At 38.4% G+C, this 6,571-nt stretch overlaps 1 non-coding gene across 1 annotated transcript; it reads left to right on the forward strand.

The window, feature by feature from the left end:
- The first annotated feature begins 5,571 nt into the window (after positions 1–5,571).
- Positions 5,572–5,678, forward strand: LOC121205750 (small nucleolar RNA R71). Its single transcript, XR_005900825.1, has one exon. It is a non-coding gene; the product is annotated as a small nucleolar RNA R71 (small nucleolar RNA).
- Positions 5,679–6,571: the final 893 nt, after the last annotated feature.

Here is a 6,571-nt window from a genome sequence, read left to right on the forward strand (position 1 = left end):
AAAAATAACAAAACATGAAGAAAACTCTAAAACCCTTGAAGGAATTCTGAGAGAGATCTTCAGTCTTGGAGTAGCTCCGGCTTTTGGGATGGATCGTCTGGCTTCCTTCAAGTAATTCCTAGCGTGTGGTTCTGTATTCTAGAAAAGTTCTGGAAGAGGCCCCCTTTCTAGGTCATACTTAGGGTGTTTATATAGGCTTTGGATTGGCTTTCTTCCTCCCTAAGTACCCTTTTCCGTGTAAAGTACAACTCTTTGAAAAAGGGACACGCCCTTGTGCCACGGCCGTGTGACGTGTTTGCCAGGCCGTGTTCGATCTGTTAAATTGCACACAACCGTGTGGGTCAATGGCCAGACCATATGAATCATGAGAGCCTTGGTCGACACCCTCGAAGGACACGGGCGTGTGAGCAGCCCCTAAAACCCTTGAAGGAATTCTGAGAGAGATCTTCAGTCTTGGAGTAGCTCCGGCTTTTGGGATGGATCGTCTGGCTTCCTTCAAGTAATTCCTAGCGTGTGGTTCTGTATTCTAGAAAAGTTCTGGAAGAGGTCCCCTTTCTAGGTCATACTTAGGGTGTTTATATAGGCTTTGGATTGGCTTTCTTCCTCCCTAAGTACCCTTTTCCGTGTAAAGTACAACTCTTTGAAAAAGGGACACGCCCTTGTGCCACGGCCGTGTGACGTGTTTGCCAGGCCGTGTTCGATCTGTTAAATTGCACACAACCGTGTGGGTCAATGGCCAGACCATATGAATCATGAGAGCCTTGGTCGACACCCTCGAAGGACACGGGCGTGTGAGCAGCCCGTGTGGCAAGGCTTAGGCCGTGTGAACTTCTCGATTTGGTCCGTTTTGTCCCTTTTTAGCTCATTTTTGGCTCCTTTTGACTCTTGGTGCTCTCCTAAGTACAAAACATGAAATAACCGGATTAAGAGCACCAAAATCCACAAATCTAGTAATAAACATCCATAAACTATGTATAATTTGGCATTTATCAAATACCCTCACACTTAAGCATTTTCTTGTCCTCAAGCAAAACTCTCATTTACTGCTAGAATTCATTCCTCTCAATCACATAATCATTACTGATAATGTTACAAGTTATTCCACAGAAAATCATACAGTGAGAATTCAACTATAGGGGCATTAAAAGCCTCAAACAATCTAAATCGAATATTTTGATAATAAAATCATAGGTAATCTCCTTCCTCTAAGTAATTAACTTTAGTCCTAAATATACAAGAGATGACATCCTCACTAAAGATTCACTCAAATCACTCAAAGTGTTTAAGGTTCAAGATTAAACACTCGATTGTCTAACATGAAAAGTTATTACCATAGGCTTGCATGAAAATCAAATCTCCACCACGTGTAAATGATATGATACACTAATAAAAAGGCCTTTGCACGGTTGTAATGGGGTTTACATTACAGGTATGGATACAAGCTGAAGAGACAAGGGTTAGAATCGAGATAATTTCAATATATTACCCCACTATCAAAAACTTAATTACTAAATCAAAAACAAATATCTAGAACTATTTTACATGAGTTCATGACAACTTTAGCTTGTAGAGAATTACAATAATAATACTGAGTTTTTGTTTTGTTTTTAAGAACAAATCAAGTCAATACAATATAGAAATCATACTTCATGATTCAGTAACAAAAAATGGTGAACATAGTGAGGTAACAGTATTAAATTTAATCTCGATAAAAAAAAGTAAATTAAGTAAGAGGATTTCAACAATAATAGGTTAATAGGTTAATGATGAAGGTTAATCAATAAAAAAGGTTAGTAGGCTCAAAGGGGGTTCACTGAGGGTTTAATTATGTGGGAAGGCTTTTTATGGAGTAAATGGGTTGAATCCTACGTGCCTTTATCATCTCAGTGTATCAAATCATACGTGTGATCTTGACATGTATAATCGAAGCAAGTTCTAGAATAACATTTCAATGTTGACACACTCAAACCACAAAAGAAGTGAGCAAGAAAGAAAGCTATATGCTCAAAAGGCTCAAAAATCTCACCAAAAAATTTGGTTTTTGATGTCATTCCTGTATACTTAAGATTTCAAGATAATACCTCAATTTAGGAAAAATAGTCTAAAAAAATTTATTTCTCAAAATATCAACTTATCATGCTCGATTCTTTAAGGTCCTATAATCAAATAATCATGCATAATTCCCTTGGTCTAAATCACGACATATCAACAATAATTATAGATCAATCAGAATTCATTCTATCAATATTATGAGAAAATCACTTAAGCACAAGACCAGATTTAGGGATTTGAGAATAATGCAAAAAGTTAGGTTTCATGTTCACCCCCCCCCCACATTTAAGATGTACATTGGCCTCACTGTACAAAGATAGATTATTCAAAATAAAGAAAATCATAAGAGGAAAGGAGGTGAAACTCCCTGTTATATGGATGCGGAGCTTGATTCTGAGGCTGGAGTGGTTGGGGAAAGTAGTAGCTGACATTGTTCTTGGCTAGATGAAGAAATTGGGTCGTTGAACATGGCACTCGTAAGGTATTGTTTCCCATTTGTTTCCTTATTCTGTAAAATATTCCTAGCAGCTTTGCTTGGAAGTTTGTAGAATCATGAAGAGCTTATTAAGAGTTGGTGTGGGAGAGAGCGTAATGGGATTACTTGTTAGAAATACCAGAAAATGAAAAAAAGTAAAATTTACTAATATAGATATGTCTTTCAAAATAAAATAATAAAATTGAAATGAAAATAAAAATAAAAAGAAAAATAAATAATAAGAAGAAAAAGATAGGAGGATTCAATGATCCTCATCAGTGGGGCCCTTAGGTGGTGGTACTGGGATATAGCCGTGTGGAGGAAAATGGAGGGTATAAAAAGGAGAAAGTAGGGATTAATGCAAGGGGAGTGGATTTGAGGTGGTTTGGGGGTTGGGGAAGTGAGAATATGGGGAATGATGGCCGAAATTTCGGCTAGGGTTTTGAAAAGGGGAAGAAGATGAACAGTGGTTTGCTTATACAGGGGAGGTTCACACGGCCTAGGGCCATGCTCGTGTACTTTGAAGGTGAGCCCGTGTTTTTTGAATTTTTACAATTTAGGTCGTACCTAGCTACTATCCCACGCTCGTGTGTCTTAGGTGTGTGTGGCACACGGCCATGTCGCACGGCCGTGCCTAGCTTTGTTCACTGCTCCCACACCCATGTGTTAGGGTACCACGCCCGTGTATTGTTGTCCACGACTTCAAGGCACGGGCGTGTCTCACGCCCGTGTCGAAGAAACAGAATCGAGCCTTGCCCCTGGCACACCCGTGTTTTTCATTCCCACGCTCGTGGTCACCTATGAAGTTCATCCACAGCCATGTCGCACGGCCGTGGGGATTTATCGCATCCCGTGTTTTGGGTAAATCATGTACCCTGTTTTCACATGGCTTTAGGCACGCCCATGTGCCTGGCCGTGTGTGCTGAAAAACTTTGTTCAAAGATTAAGTTAATGATTCAAAATGTTAGAAATTAAAAATAAAGAAATCAAAATATGTTAGTGCTCGGGTTACCTCCCGATAAGTGCTTATTTATAGTCTAAGCTCAACTTACCTTTCTGTTGAATGATCATGGTGGTTTGAGGAGTTGATACTCCTCATTCCTACTGTCAATCTTAAAATAAGGTTTTAATCGGGTGTTCTTTACCTTAAAAGTGCCGAACTTGGGATGACTCACCTTCACCGTACCGAATGGAAAAATACTAAGTACCGTAAGAGGGATTTCCTGATTTGGTGTGGTAGTGACAATGTGGGGATCTGCGGCATCTAGTAAGACTTTATTGCCAACCTTAAGTTGATTAGGAGAGGTATCGGGCTTGTTTTGGCATAGTTTCGAATTATCATGTGTTCTCGGTTTGTGTGCTCGCCATTCATCTAGCTCCTCTATTTGAAGCCTTCGTTCATCATGGGTATCTTTGTTCGCTACTTGATAATAGTGCACTGTCTCTATTGTCTTGGTTCAAGGAGGTTCCTGTAAGGATAATTGAATATTAGTTTTATCATCGACAAGTTTCATAGCGTTATCTTGAGTCTTAGAAGTTTTGACTGAATCGCATGCTTGGAGTGTTACTGCGTCATCTCCTGCACGAAGTGTTAGCTCTCCCGTGCCTACATTAATAATGGTTCTGGCAGTTGCTAAAAAGGGTCATCCTAAAATTAAAGGTACCTCGTTATCCTTATCCATATCTAAGGCGACAAAGTCTACTGGGTAAATAAATTTATCAATTTTAACGAGAACATCTTCAATAATACCTTTAGGAAATCTAACTATTTTTTCAGCTAATTAAATGCTCATCCTAGTCTGTTTGGGTTTACCGAGACCTAGTCGTTTAAACATTTTATACGGCATAATATTTATACTTGCCCCTAGATCAGCTAAGGATTATTCACAGATAAACTACCAATTAAGCAAGGAGTTGTAAAACTCCCTGGATCTTTCAATTTGTTAGGTAGCTTATTCTTTAGAATAGCTGAGCAGACTGCATTGAGTTCCACATGCGATGTAGTGTCTAATTTTCTTTTATTACTCAGAAGTTCCTTTAAGAATTTTACTGAGTTGGGCATCTACGACAGAACTTCAATAAAGGGTAAGTTAATATGTAATTTCTTTAAGAGTTTGACAAACTTATCGAATTGTTCTTTTGTTTTGTCTTTCATTATCGCTTTAGGATATGGTACACGAGGTTCATGATTCGTACTTACCTGTTTAGGATCATTATCATTTACCTCCTCTCGACTTTTGTTCATCGCGTTGTCTTGCTGTAATTCTAGCTTCGGTGCAATGAATCCTTCCTTATTTTGAGTACTAATTGCATTGAGGTGTTCCCTCGGATTAGGTTCAGTATTACTTGGTAAGCTACCTTATGGTCGTTCGGAGATTAGTTTGGATAGCTGGCCTATCTGAGTTTTGAGTCCTTGGATCGATGCTTGTTGATTCTTAAGTGTTGTCTCGGTATTTTGGAAATGGGTTTCTGACATCGAGATGAATTTAGAAAGCATATCTTCAAGGTTTGGTTTCTTCTCTTGTTGATAAGGTGGCTGTTGAAAACCCTGAGGATTTTGTAGCTTTTGATTTCCTTGACCACCCCAGGAGAAATTTGGGTGGTTCCTCCAACCTGCATTATAAGTATTACTGTATGAGTTATTTTGAGATCGGAAGTTAATTTTACCCATATAGTTGACTTGTTCTTCTTCAGTTGTAGGATTGAAAGATTGGTATTCTATATGCACACCTTTGCCACTTGAGTCACACCTCATTACTGGATGTACCTGCGTAGAACCAAGTAAACCGTCAATCTTTTTATTGAGAAGTTCTACCTAATTAGAGAGCATGGTGACTGAATCGATGTTATAAACGCCGGCTGTTTTCGTTGGCTTTGTCCTCATAACTTGCCACTGATAGTTATTCAGTGACATCCCCTCTATAAATTCATAGGCATCTTCCAGTGTTTTATTGTTGATGGTTCCGCCAGCAGCTGCGCCAACCATTTGCCGAGTCGAGGGATTCAGGCCATTGTGGAATGTTTGTACTTGAAGCCAAAGCGGTAACCCATGGTGAGGGCACCTTCTCAATAAGTCCTTATATCTCTCCCATGCATCGTAAAGTGTTTCTAAATCCATCTGCACAAAAGAAGAGATATCATTACGTAATTTAGCCGTTTTAGCCGGCAAAAAATATGTTAGTAAAAATTTCTCGGTCATTTGTTCCCAAGTAGTGATAAACCCTCGTGGTAACGAGTTCAACCACTGTTTAGCTTTGTTTCTCAGTGAAAAGGGAAACAACCAAAGACGTATGGCATCATCAGAAACGCCATTGGTTTTAAATGTATTGCAAAATTCTAGAAAGTTCACTAAGTGAGCGTTGGGATCTTCATCCTGCAAACCATCAAACTGAACAAACTGTTGTATCATCTGAATAGTGTTAGGTTTTAATTCAAAAGTATTTGCAGCTACAGTAGGTCTAACTATGCTAGATTCAGTTCCTATTGAAGAAGGTTTAGCATAATCATACATAGTACGTGGAGCAGGAGTTAGTTGATTGCTTTGGTTTTCATCCATCTCATTGGTTGGGGGTTGAGTATCGTCTTCTCGCTCGTTCTCCGTGTATCGTAAGCTACGCCTTATTTCTCTTTGATTTCTACGAACTGTGCAATCGATTTCTTCGTCAAAAAGTAATAGTCCTGACGAGTTTCTTCTAGTTATAAACTATAAAAACTTGCCAAGAGAAAAAATAAGTAAATTAATAAAAAATAATAATAAACTAAAATTAAATTGCAAGAAAAATAAATGGTTAAAGTAATAAAAATTTAGCATTCCTAATATTTTGAATCCCAGCAACGGCACCAAAAACTTGATCGTGTAATTTGTAACAAGTAATAAATATTTATAATGAAGATCAAACCTAGACTAACTATTATCACGACGAAAAGGCAAGCGCACCTATCAAACAATAGTATAGTAATGGCAAGACCGGGATATCATACCCAAGGGAACCAAAAGTACTAGTAATAACTATCTTTTTATTATCTAGCTTAAGAATAAAAGGG

Source organism: Gossypium hirsutum, chromosome A08 (genome assembly GCF_007990345.1).
Source record: "Gossypium hirsutum isolate 1008001.06 chromosome A08, Gossypium_hirsutum_v2.1, whole genome shotgun sequence".
Lineage (NCBI taxonomy): Eukaryota > Viridiplantae > Streptophyta > Magnoliopsida > Malvales > Malvaceae > Gossypium > Gossypium hirsutum.